Genomic DNA, 14,163 nt, shown 5'->3' with positions numbered 1-14,163 from the left:
GAGATAACATTGTAAAATTGAAAAGACCAAAGTAAAATGTTAAAACATATGTAGTATCTTAAAATAACAGAGAAGGAAAATATGTATGAATAAGTACAAACAGAAATAATAAGTAAGAAAAAAAAAGACAAGGTTATCAAAGAGGCTTATTGTGAAGGGTGATATTGTCCCTTTAGTGGCTTAATTCCATCCTTATTTTGTTTCATCCTTAACGTCCTCTTAAGATTGTTAAATTTTTATACTTATATGCAAATGATGCTGTATGAGAACATAGTTCTAGTCAGTTAATTATGGCACAGGAGGTATTTTAGTTTGTTTTGTAAATGATTTTAAAAGTTTACCTTAAGTATGCATGATGAAAGGAGAGAAAAAGCATTATTTTTTTGATAATGAAGTTCTTGAGTATGGTTTTGACCATGGAGGTAATGTTTGAGTGTTTAAAGCTGCCATTGGGAAGGTGACTAGTGGAACTATTCATTAAGGAGCCAATAAGACCTTGAATTAATAATGAGCCATTTGGTGTAAATGGACATCATTGGAACTATGCCAGTTCAACCAGCTGAAAATCTAGCCTAATAATCTAAGTTTAAGCAAGTCAATAGCCATTATAATGTCTAGTTCAGAGTTACAATGGTACTCCAAAAATGAAGCAGTTTTGAATACTCCCACACAGGTTCACCTAAGGTTCATTACTGTCTAAAAAATGATAACTGTGGAGTTGTTAATTTAAATGGATTTTCAATGACATTGTAAGTCTGTAGCATGGTGTAAATGCAGGCAAACTGACGTGCACTAGGAGAATGCCAATAGGGTATTTAATTTTGTGCTCCAGTGGCCAGTTCTTGTCCTCCACTGAAGTCACTATGGGCTTTGACTTTGACTTTGGACTTCTTTCTTTGTTTAAGGAATGTTTCAAAATACTCACTATATTGTGTGTAATTTCTGATTTTGATTTCTCCATTGTATAAAGCTTAGAGAAGAGACAGCTTGAAAAATTGTGATCTTAAAGGGCTTTTGTGATTGTTTTATGTATTACAAAGTGTTTTACAAACTGCTTTCTCCTGAAGAAGAACAAAAGGACATTGTTTTCCATTTGTACATTTTTGCCTGCTATCTTGGTTACATTGTAATTATATATGGTGTTTATATTAGACATACATATCAAAGACATAATGTATCCCTCAGTGATATGAAGAGAAGAAATATGCTTAATCCTTTATTGTTTAGATACGTCTCCAGCTTTGGAAAGTATTTTTTGGAAATAGATTCTTACAGATTTTCAGCTCAGCTGTAAACTATACAGCTCTTTTTGTTGCTATGCCATATAATTATTTCATCTGTATATGTAGAATTTTGCTGGAAATATTATTTCTGGCATTGTAATAAGCATCTTCGTTGCCTGATACGTGCTGTGAACATTATATTGTGGACTATTAGCTGGGATATGGCTCACTTGATTTTAGGGTACTTAGTAGTGATTAATTAATTGCATTTCTGAAATCTGAGCATGAGCTAAGTTGTTCCAGTACTTGTCAGCGATTGCACCAGCCCAGTATTTCTTTTCTCGCTGTTAGTGTTGGAACCAGCTCTTGTGCTCACTTTAAATATCCAATCCACAGTGGATAGCCGGGTTACATCAGTCTGCTGTATCTGGTACTACACTAAATACACAATCTGTGACCAGGAAGATGTAACAGTATGATAATTATTTCACTTAGAAAACCACAAAAAAACATAGTGGACTTTGTCATCCTGGAATTTGGCATGTTCTGCGTAACCTCCCTTTTTCATATTCTTGAATCACAATATAACCAAGCAATACAATAACTATAATTAAAACACAAAGACACAGAGAGCCTTTTTTTTTTTTTAATCCTATTCTCCTGATCTCTAGATATGTCAGTTCATGGGACAATTGACCTAAATGTATAAAAATAGATTAGCTAGCTGCTTAGCTGGCATCTGTTTTTTACTGGTACACAATGGAACAAAACTGATGCCTGCTACCAGAGAGCAATCTTTTCCCGAATAATGAGGATTACAATGTAGGTAGTTACAGGAACAGGGCTGGTGTAGTTATATGGTGCTGCCTCTGGCCAGCATTGCCTCCAGCTTTAGCACTTCATAATTTGCAGGAGACGTGATCTGCTCGCATTAAGCTGAGGACGGGGCGGGTCCTAGACAGGGATATCATGGTAACTGCTGTTTGCCTTATGAGCCGTGCTGAGGATAAAAGGAAGAAGTGTTATAAAAGCCTGCTTGGCATGCTTTGCTCTGTGTAGCCACCTCCCTGTCATATTGGCAGCAACCTGACTTTATTGGTGGAGAAAAGAGCATGCCTTTACTTACAGCTCAGCACCAGTGATCCCAAAAGAGCATGAAGAGAAGTAGTAGCGTGATACACAGCTCTGTTTCAGCTGCTGGACAGATTTCCTGAAGTTGAAACTTCCTGCTGGTCTCTTAGCCTTTAGGAAAATATGTCCTTGGCTACAGAAGCATTGCAAATGTAATGATGAAGTGCAGTGCTCAGTACAGGGTATGCAAGCAATACAGTGTAAGAGTTGATGTCACCACTTGTACTCAAGCAAAGCGTGCATCCTGTATTCCCTTGAAACTCCTTCCTACTCTTGTGCCAAAGAGAAGGCAGAGCTCACATTTAGGTTTAGGCAGAATCTAAGCAATTAACCGTATCAGAGTACACCTTAGATGTGACATAGGAGCCTAGAGCTTCATAAGAGTTTTGAGACCCATTTCCAAACTGGTGATTATACTAATCTGACACCCCTCTCTGTTGCCTTCTTTCAGAGCAAAACTCACATGTATAGGCAAATAGGCAGCTTGCTGTTCTTTGCTGCTAAAAGTGGGGTTTTTAATTGAAGCTCCAGGATCATATGGTTTCTGAACACTTACAGTTTTATGCTTCGTAGTTGGAGCTAGATTCTTACAGTTGAAGACACCAAGACTGACTTGGATCTTCCCACTAAATACCCAGAGTGATATCTTTTTCTGATCATGTCTAGCACTGACAGACACTACTGGCTGAGGACTGAGGAATCTTACTTGGCTTTATATATAGAGTAATGAATTCCTCACATAACTTCTGTATTGCAGCTTAAAATGCAAGAACAAACTTACGACATCTCTTGAGGCCTCAGTGTCCTTGGCTCTAATACAGCAGGTTATTTTCTTTTCTGTCCCATGTTTTTCTTTTTTTTTTTTTGACAGTAGTGCCAGTTTGAAATATACCCTTTAGCATTGACGTCCATTCAATCAGCTTTCCAAATTTACTTGTGTGCTTGTCAGAAATGTTAAAAAAATATATCTTTTTTCAGTCAAACCTGACAGTGCATGACAGGAACCACTGCTGAACTGGTGGTTCCTATGGTTATTGACAAGCAAAGACCTTTTTATTCTACCAAACTCAGCAAGTGTGTATCTACGTGTATGTAGAGTAGAATGTAGAAAATACATCTGTACTGGAATGTGATAAATCTAGCAAACAGATTGCTGGATTGGTACTAGCAGTACTGGGCTCTATCCCTATCTCTTCTCCCTCAGAATGATGCTCTGGCCTTTAAAGCTACAGGAATTCATATTTTGCAAGATGAACATGTCAGTAGGAGGTACTCACTAGATAAACATGTCTCGGAGTTCTTCCTGCTGCTTGAAAGAGTGGTGGTAATACTGTAGTGACAGTAATCATGAACGTACACTTCTTTTACTTGGTGCTTTACTGATAATTTTGGAACCAGATTGATGCTGCTTATGATGAAAGCCCAATTTAAGGGAAAGTTAGCAGTAGATGCTAACTCCATGTTATGCTGGTGGATCCTTTCCGTGTCAGGTTCCAGTAGTAATTCTCATTAAATGCTCTGACTACCCTTTTGTGAAGATGTAGGCACACACACAGGTCACACAGTCTGATTTTGCACGCTCTTTGTCGCTGTGGTTGTGCCAAGGTCATCTTGTTCTCACCTTCTTTAAAAAAAAAAATTATTTGCAACTTAAAAGTCTCCAGGAAATACCAGATATTAACCAGAGGGTTCATTCATCTGTTGTTTGTTTTTGCTATTGAAGTTTCTTCAGTTGTAAAGAGGTCAAGAGAGGGTGGGCTTCATGCAAAGGACCCTGAGGACAGAGCACATGTTGCCCTGTCCTTTGACAGTTCCATCTAGGATATTCCTAGATTTTATTTGCTAGATCGGAAAACAAAACTTTGCTTTAACTTAACTTCCTTCCTCTGGATTCCAAAGAGCTTTACATCATCTTCAGAAAAAGTTCAACCTTCCATTACTTACACTGGCCAATACCATAAAACACAGTAAGAAAAATGAATCAGGAACAAAAGGAGGGCTAAAGGGAATCTTCATCCTTTAGTGGATGAAGGGGGAAACTTAGTGACCAAGAATGAATAAAAAGCTGAAGTACTTAATACCTTATTTGCCTCAGTCTTAAATAGTAAAACCAAATGTTCTCTGGGCACGCGTCCACCTGAGCTGTAAGACAGGGACAGGGGACAGAATGAAGCTCCCTTAGTCCAAGGGGAAATAGTGTGTGACCTGCTGCTCCATCTTGACTCAGACAAGTCCATGGGGCAGAATGGGACCTACTCAAGGATACTGAGGGAGCTGATGGAAGTGCTTGCCGAGCCACTCTCCATGATCTACCAGCAGTCCTGGCTCACTGGGGACGTGCCAGAGGACTGGAGGATGGCAAATGTGAACCCCATTTACAAGAAGGGCCAGAAGGAGGATCCTGGGAACTACAGCCCTGTCAGGCTGACCTTGGTGCCAGGGAAAGTTATGGAAGAGATTATCCCGAGAGCCATCCCACACACAGGGGCAACCAAGGGTTCTGGCCCAGCCAACTTTGCTTTATGAAGGACAAGTCCTGCTTGACCAAACTGACCTCCCTCTATGACAAGATAACCCTCTTAGTAGTTGAGGGAAAGACTGTGGATGTGGTCTTCCTGGACTTTAGTAAGGCCTTTGACACAGTCTCCCAGAGCATCCTCCTGGAGAAACTGGCTACCCATGGCTTGGATGGACCTACTCTGAGATGAGTGGAAAACTGGCTGGGTGGCCAGGCCCAGAGAGTGGTGGGAAATGGAGTTAACTCCAGTTGATGGTCAGTCACAAGTGGTGTTACCCAGGACTCAGTGCTGGCGCCCATTTTGTTTAACATCTTTATCAATGACCTAGATGAAAGGATTCAGTGCATCTTTATTAAGTTTAGTGATGACATGAAGTTAGGCAAGTGCATAGACCATCTTGAGGACAGGAAGGGTCTTCAGAGGGACTTGGACAGACAGGAACAATGGTCTGAGGCCAATTACATAAGGCCAAGTGCCGGGTCCTGCCCTTGGGCCACAACAACTCCAGGCAATGCTACAGGCTTGAGGCAGAGTGGTTGGAAAGCTGTCTGTCAGGAAAGGACCTGGGGGTGTTAATTGACAGCTGGCTGAACATGAGCCAGCAGTGTGCCCAGGTGGTCAAGAAGACCAATGGTATCCTGGCTTGTATCAGGAATAGTGTGACCAGGAGGACCAAGGAAGTGTTTGTCCTCTTGTACTTGGCAGTGGTGAGTTTGCACCTTGAGTGCTGGGTCCAATTCTGGGCTACTCGCTACACCAAGGATGTTGAGATGTTGGAGTGTGCCCAGAGATGGGCAACAAAGCTGGTGAAGGGTCTGGAGAATTAATCTGATGAGGAGTGGCTGAGGGAGCTGGGGATGCTTAGAGAAGAGGAGGTTGAGAAGAGCCATGATCATTCTCTCCAGGTACCTGAAGGAGTGTTGTAATGGGGAGAGGGGAGATTTGTGTCCATTTCTCCAGTAATGAAAGATAGGACAAGGGGAAATGGGTTCAAGTTGTGCCAGAGGAGGGTTAGGTCAGACATTAGGAAGAACCTATTTTACCAAGAGGGTTACAAAGCATTGGAACAGACTGCCCAGGGAGGTGCAGAGTCACTATCCCTAGAAATCTTTAAAATACACATAGATGAAGTGCTGAGGGATATGGTTTAGTTTAGTGACGGGCTTGACACTGTTAGATTAGTGATTGGACTTGATGATCTTAAAGGTCTTTTCCAAATGTAACAATTTTAGGATTCTATGATTACTCTCCTTTCAGGGTAAACCAGATGCTGCTGATATTAAATCTAGGTTCATAGGAAAATTCAAGTTGGAAGGGCTCTCAGGAGGTCTGTAGGCCAACCTCCTGCTCAAAACAGAGCAAACGAAGTCAGACCCATCAATTTTTCTTCCTGAAGGTCAGATCTTTCAAGAACATAGTCTTCTTTACAAGGTGATAATCAAAATGTGTTTTAAACAGATGAGTGAACTTTCTATCCCCTGCCTTTAAACACAGAGCATGAGGGTATTAATATTGTAGATGGTGTACATTCATGAATATGTAGCTCACAAGAAGCCATAGGGATGTTGGCATAATCTAGCCTCTTAGGTGTCCTTAAAGTCATTTGAGAGCTGAAATATGCAAAGAACTTTCTGTCCCAAGATTTTCAGAATTAGTAACATGGATTGTGACAAGGACTATTTTGAGAACCCAAACATAAAGGTCTTGTCTGTCTTAACAGCTTTGGGTGGCACATCCTTGTGTATTAGTGGGGACACTAGGAAACTCTTCTATTTCTCATAGGTGACAGCTTGCCATCTGCAGCTCTATCTGTTCTTTCTCCAAAACCCATGGCATGGCAGCTGTAACAGAGGTGATACTGTGCTTGTTAGAGCAGTCTTTAATTGCTCTATGCATGAAAGGCAATCAGGCTGCCTTGAGGGAATTGATGCTATGTGAATGATGGTTCTTGGACACATCAGTCTGTAAAGGTGTTGTGATTTTAAAGCCCAGACAGCAGAAAAGCAGCATGCAGCTGCCCACTCCTCCCTCCAGTGGAATGGAGAGGAGAAAACAGAGCGAAAGGCCTGTGGATTGAGACGAGGAAGGTGAGAGATCACTCACCAATTATGGTCATGGGCAAAACAGATTCAACTTGGGAAAAAAAAACAATTGAATTTGTTACCAATCAAATTGCAGTAGGATAATGAGAAATACAAGCAAATCTTAATCCTCCCACCTCTCCTTTTTTCCTGGGCCCAATTTTGCTCCCAGTTTCTCTACCTCCTCCCCTTCAATGGCCCAGGGGGACGGGGAATGGGTGTTGCAGTCAGTTTGTCACACATTGTTTCTACTGCTCCATCCTCTCGGTAGGGAGGACTCTTCACATTCTTCACAAAATCATATGATAACATTTTCCACCTATACAAAGACACAACCTGTCCCCGATTTCACACATAAATTAGGTCTTCTCTTCCTTTCATTTGCGTGATGTCTCCAGGTGATAGTCGCTGATGGTCTTTGGGGCCTTGGGAGATGAAGGCTGATGAGTCCTGAGTCTTTCTCACCCCTGATCTTTGTGCAACTTGGCCCCTCACCTAACCAGTTTCTGCCTTCAAGGAAGTTGGAGGACCCCGGAGGTATTGTGTAGGGGGATAAGCACGACCTTTTTACAGCTTGTGTGTGAATTTTGTCCAGTCTGAAAAATAAGCTTTATACTGTTGCGATGTTAGTATAAGATTTATTAATACATGTCACTATAAAGCTCTACATCAAGATGGGTTGTGGAATCTCCTTCTCTGGAGATGTTCAAAACCCACCTGGATGAGTTCCTGTGTGACCTACTCTAGGTGGTCCTGCCCTGGAAAGGGGGTTGGACTAGATGATCTTTTGAGGTCCCTTCCAACCCTTAAGATTCTGTGGTTCTCTGAAGAGAATAAATCCACGAGGAGGATGTGCACCTTGGGCACTGCACTCTTTGAGAGCTCTACTTCTTGACAAATAGCCTCTGACCTGTCCTTGTGAATTTGAACAAACAGCTGAGAGATGATAATGCTGCTGTCTTCTCAGAAGATTCATCTCCAATTGGAGTAGATGACTAAGGTAGCAAAGGTCTACCTTCTGGTTTAAAAACAGGTAAATGTTACTCTGACAAAGGAGGTCTTTACTGTGCAAACATTATCTTCATTTTCTCACCTCAGCAGTTAAGTTTTGCCAGCAGATTCTTTCTACTGTAGACAAACCTAAAGATGTTTGTAATTTTTAATAATTGTTTAAATGATTTTTAAGTGAAAGCTAATAAGCCTGTTGGCTTAATGTTGATAAGCCATGGGTAAATTTTGTTGAAGGTGAGAGTAATTGTATTGTTACAATGTAAGTGACACTTGGAGATTGCCTTGACTTGTTCGCTACTAAGTTTTAAAAAAGCCTTCTTTCTGTCTTGCATGGTGAGGGTTTATCACTGATAAATTCTCTTTGAGAGTCATTGTAAAAGATAACATTCAGGTGAAGTAAAATCAAAGAATGACCACACAAATTTTAGTACCTACAAAAATCAAAGAGCATGAGAATGTGACTTTTCACCTCATCTTCAGACTTTTCCTTTATCTCAGTTTCTGTAATTGGAACTGTATAGTGTATTGACTTGAGAGTTTGGATTTGACTCTTACTTTCATATTTTGAAGTAAATAAATGATGCCTAACTTTATCATGGACTTCTGTCATGTGAAGGCTACTTCCATATTTGTAAGAAGTTTTATTTTTCTTTTCTTTTTCCATTACTGCTTCTCAGAGTTTACCAGTAATAGAAGAGTAAATTTAATTTAGCCTGACCTGGTGCAATGCAGAGGGAGTGGCTGTGAACCACAGTTTGGGAGACTTCAAGCTGCATTGCACCTACACCCATCAATGATGTTAATCATGATAGAACACATTTAAACAAAATAAAAAGCTAGAAATGAGAAAGATGTAGTAAGACCAATACTGTATACAGGAACTCAAAACTCAAAGAAGGAAGGGTGCTTTTCTTTTGTCTGGTGTAAGTATTAAAATTGAGAGTGTTAGTGCAGAATAGCTGTTGTACTTCAAATTCACTCTGGCTTATTGCACACAAGCCCTGGGTCTCAGCTGCAGATATTGCAGAGATTAATCTTATTAATGGAACTGCTAATTGGTGTTTGACTTCTAATTATAGTAACAATAGACATAACAATCAATCCTCACCTTTAGTGGGGCACATTAGGACTCTTTATCATAAAAATTATTTCCTTTGGGATATACTATTCTTATTCCTGTCTTCTGTAAGGCTGGATTTCAATGAAGGTGCAGTATCCCAACCAGCATGTACTTTGAAAGCTTAGCTAATTAACTGGTAGAGAGAATGCATAGTCCTAAAATACCCAATATCTGACTACATTAAAAAGTATGATGCTCTTGACAAAATTGTTTGAAAGATAATGGGAAAAGTATCTCAAAATATGAGCAATGTTGTCTTTTATAATCTTTAAGATATGTATAATTTTTTTTTCCCAATCCTTGGTAAATTTTCCTTAGCTTCTACTGAGAGAAACTCCAAACAATTATTCTAAATTATTCTATTTAGTTTTTGTTCTCCAGGGTAAATCCTGTGAGATTCTTCATCTCATTTACAAGACGAGTCTCAGGAGATGAAAAGCACATACAACTCGATTACATATTCCTATTGATCATCTTCCACCCACAACAATAAAAACCATCTCCAAATACAAATCTAACAATATTACTAATTCATTACAACCAGTGTGTTTCGTCATTAACTTTTTTTTGTTTTCAACATGCACAGCACATGCAAATACAGCAATTATGTGTTGAATAAGAAAAGGTCCCTCCTTTTGCCATAGAATAAATCTAAAGGTACTGCACTAAAGCTAATCAAAGACTCTACAGAGATATGGACTCAAATCTTGTTCAAAATAAGTCTGTTTAACGCTAGATAGATGAGCAAGGGAAACTGAATATGTGCATTACAAAGGGCTTTTATTTTGTTGTTTAAAAAAGGAAGTAATTTTCAGTATCATGGAAAGCACAGTAGGCTTACCTTGAGGAAACCATAAAGCTGCCTGCTGGCTGCCTGTCTGTCCAGTCCACTCTTTTCCTGGAGCTTCCTCCTCCCACTGCTTGTGAAGTGAGTACTGGACTACCACAATGTGCAGCATAGCATACAAAACCAGAGCAGCACTGACAAAATTCTGCAGGGGGTCACGAGCAGCTGTGGGAGCAACAGTCCTCCAGCCTTTGCTTTGGTAAGAGCTTTCCAAAGAAAGGCCAGATGACCTGTGAGTAGGAAGACCTAGCACAACCTTCCTGGGGCATGGCATCTGCATGCTGCAGGGCACCTTGCCAGAGCTGTTGTTTGGTGGTTTGCTTGTGAAACCTTTCTCTTGCAAAAAGTTTGTTTCAGAACTTTCACATTTTCTTAGAAAAAAAACTACTTGTGAAGAGAAATTTCCAGTCATCACCTAATCATAATCCAGTGCTGTGATGAAAGCACACAACAGCTCTGGGGACTGTTTGTCCCTAGGAACTATGATGTCAATATGACCAATTGCTTCACAGCAAGTCCTTAAGTAACTGTATCTTTGTAATTTATTTGTCCTACAGTCCCAAAATACCTTCCATGCTTTCGCATCTGCTGAAGTACCAGCTGTCCTCTTCCCAGGCACAACCTTCTAACTTCTCCCTTGACAAATTTTACAATGCAATTATGCAGTTTCAATACAAATTTCTGCAATATACAGAAAATTGTAGCAATATGATGTTAAGTGTTACAAGGCTGACTGTACCAATTAATTTATTCTCCTATTATGATTCAGTCATTACTTTGATACAACATAACTGAAGATATTACAAAATTTTTCATCAGCTCGGAAGAAATTGAGAAAGTCTTCATTATACTTGACAAGTATATGTGCAGAAAAATATGGAGTGATTTTTGGCATATTGGATATGTATGGGGAATATGTTGTTTCTGTGGTGGTAACAGACTGTTTTGGGGTTGAGTGTAAACAAGAGTAGGCCTGACTGCTAGTGAACAATGCCCTCCTAGATGAGAAAGTATTCATTTTGCTTAGGGTTCATGAAACAGTGTAAAGACTACACCACATCCATTCTCTTCCACTTCATAACAGCATGTTCTGGACCCTGATCACATTATACATAAAGTGAATGAATGTTTCTTATCACTTGACAGATATCTGGCCTTTGCCTCTCAGTAGATTTTCACATGGAATCTGACAGCTCTGAAATGCTTCTAAATGAAACAATAATTATTAACGCAGCATATTATTGCAGGTGGTGTAGACAGGGTATTGTGCTGCAGGATACAGAAGCTCAATTATTTGCAATATGTTCCAATATAAAGTTGGGGGTGTGAGTAAATAGAGATAGCAGGTAGGTAAGGAAAATAAAAGAAAAAGATACATTACCACTTGTTGTAGTGCCATAGCCAGGATTGTTCAAGGTAGTAAAATTTTCTTTGGCATGAAAAACAGGAAGAGAGATAAGAGAAGATTGCCTAAGAACCTTTTTTGTGGATTTTTTTTTTGCTTGTTATTGTGTTTGTTTTCTTTCTGAAGGTGGAGAGAATGGGTTCTAAGTTGAAATCTAGAAAACAATTGTCAAATCAAAAATTCTTTATTTCAAAAACTGAATTTTCTTCAGGGGTAACAGTTGGAATGGGAGAAGCAAAATTTTGGACTGAATCCCTTTAAGTAGACATTGACTCTTCATATGGTAGATCTTCATCTTCACAAGCAAAGTGGTTTTTTATTTGATACAGTAGGGAAAAGAAATTACTAAGGAACAATAGCAAGAATTAACTTGATGGAAATGACTAATAAAAATTAGTCATCTTTGCAGAAACATTTTGAATGCACACGAGGTGTTTTTTCAGTGCATTATAAGGGAGAATATTAATCCTTGTTATGTTGCACTTGGTCTATTAGGTTAAGAAATAAGTTAAATTGTTACTTAATAAAAGACTTCAGGTATGGATGGATTGCAAGACTAGCAAGCTTGAATGTAGACATGATGAGTTTAAGTTACTGGACATACATATAACAATAGTGATCAGTCATTTGAGAACAGGAATAAGGAATTAGAGAATTAGGGATAAAGATCAAGAATATGAATGCAACAATGTATTCTAACCATGTTGTGTTTGAGAAGGTGCTTTGATAGACAAAAGAGAAAGCAGAAAGATTATGCTTTTTTTCTAGGGTTTGTAGCAAGTGAAAACTTGTGATCTGCACTGACAGCGTGATTATGGAGCATGTCCTGTGCATGTGGGATTTTGGGAGCCTGATTGCACAACTCTTCAAGTCCACTAAAGTATTTGCAGTTATAACCATTAATTTTCCCAAAGACTTGTATACATAATGTATACATAAATGTATACATTGTTGTGGAAGGAGAGGATGTAACCAAATATATGATGCGTCTAATATTTCCAGAAGAGGAAGAACCATAGGAAAGTTTCAGATACCATACAGTATTTCTGATTTCTTTCTTAACAATTGTTATGTTTCAACAAAGCAGCATTCTGTGGAAAGTTTACTCTTCAGTCTATTGTAGCTGAAGTTTAATTCTGGCTTCTGATACCCATGCAGCATGCATACAAAACTATTACAGCAAAACTAGTACACAAAGTTCAACTAAATTCATGTGCTGTTCCAATCAGCATATTGAATTTTAGCAAAACTACAGTACTGTCTGCAGTCAGAAATTAAGTTTGTTCTTGAAGGTGGTTTATTAGCTTATAGCTGTCTTTCCATCATCACTCACTTGGGGTTAATCTTGCTTGAATTGGGTGATGTCATTTTATCCAGTATTAGAATGTGTAAATTGAATCCTTCTGGGATGAAAGGACCAAAAAAATGAAACCATGAGATTTTCAGATAACCATATAGAACTGGTGTAAATAAGGTAAAAATGGATGGAAATTATGCCAATAGTATAATAGTAAGTAGTTTTCTTCATCAAAAGACACTTTTTTTTTCCTCACTACCACACAGTACTCCATTTGCATAAAATGTATACTAATAATAACAATGATAAAACTTTGCAGACATCAGCAGCACCAAATGCTTGTTTCTATGCTGATATGGTCCCAGAAGCAGCAGTCTTTGCCTTGCTCCAAAAGGTTTATTATCCTTTCCCTGCTGGCAATTCTGTCAACACACCTGGTGTAAGGGACAAGGTCTCTGAGAAGTCTGCCGTCTCTTTAGCTATTAGTCTTGTTCCTTTTACATGGCAGGCAATATCCATCTGCTGCACACTTCTGCTTTGTGAAAAGTGAAAACATTGCTGTGGTAAACCATTTTCATATAAGATATTAATGTCCCTATCCAGTTCTGAACATTGAAGGTTCGGGGGGAGTAGGAGAAGAGCAAATGCGATAGCCATACTTTTAATTGCTGACTAACATAAATGCAGTTACAGCTGTTCAGAACAGGACATGTTTTCTTGACAGTATGAGGTACCTGTAGTTGTGCAAGCAATGTATGTTTTGATTAGATTTTTTTTTTCCTCTGTGAGTTAGGTATTTACTGGTATTTCAGCATATACAGTATGCTTTATATAAGCATGATTTAAAATATGTTAGGGAAAATAAACCCCAACTCTGTCTGGTACACTGTATTCTGGTGATTCGCTTTTTTTTTTTTTAATGCCTTTTTCCTGTGCAGTTAGACACATGAACAATCTTCTCTTAACAGGACTGCTCATTTATCAGGTGTTCATTCTTCGCTGCATAAAAAAGGTTACCTTCTTTTCTCACACATAAAAAGGTTCTGTGTATTTCAAGTGTCATTAGTAGCAGAGCTTTAATGTCAAGGTTACTGCATCTTAACTTTCAGCTACATTGAATACAATTATAGACAAACTCTTCAGAGATATTTCAGAGAAACATTTGGAGCGTTAAGTCACGATGGTGGTCTCTGCATAGTTGACGGTACACAGGAATGGGAATTTCTGTTATGTTGGTTCAAACTGTCTCCCAGTCATTGCAAATAAAATTATAGCAATTCCTCAAAGACTTGGAGTGCAGAGAAACATCTAATATGAGGTAAGAGAAAGTATGGTCATAAAATTAATTGTTAATATCCTGTTTCTTCCATTTACCTGCAAACGAGACCTTCATATCCTTATAGTTGGTTTAACTGCAAGTATTTAAACATTTTGGTTAAATAAAACGTACAGTGGTCAAAATGATTTTAAAACCATTATGTGAAATGTGTTATGGAACAGATGCACAAAGTATAATTGGAAGATACTCC

General features: G+C 38.9%; 1 protein-coding gene across 2 annotated transcripts in view; it reads left to right on the top strand.

Annotated features, from left to right (window-relative positions):
• PDSS2 (decaprenyl diphosphate synthase subunit 2) overlaps positions 1-14,163 on the top strand; it is a 125,438-nt gene that overhangs the window by 50,360 nt on the left and 60,915 nt on the right. The gene's annotated exons all lie outside the window — the stretch shown is intronic.

The sequence above is a fragment of the Colius striatus genome, chromosome 2 (assembly GCF_028858725.1).
Source record: "Colius striatus isolate bColStr4 chromosome 2, bColStr4.1.hap1, whole genome shotgun sequence".
Taxonomy (NCBI): Eukaryota; Metazoa; Chordata; class Aves; order Coliiformes; family Coliidae; genus Colius; species Colius striatus.
This window is presented reverse-complemented; position numbering and strand designations above follow the sequence as displayed.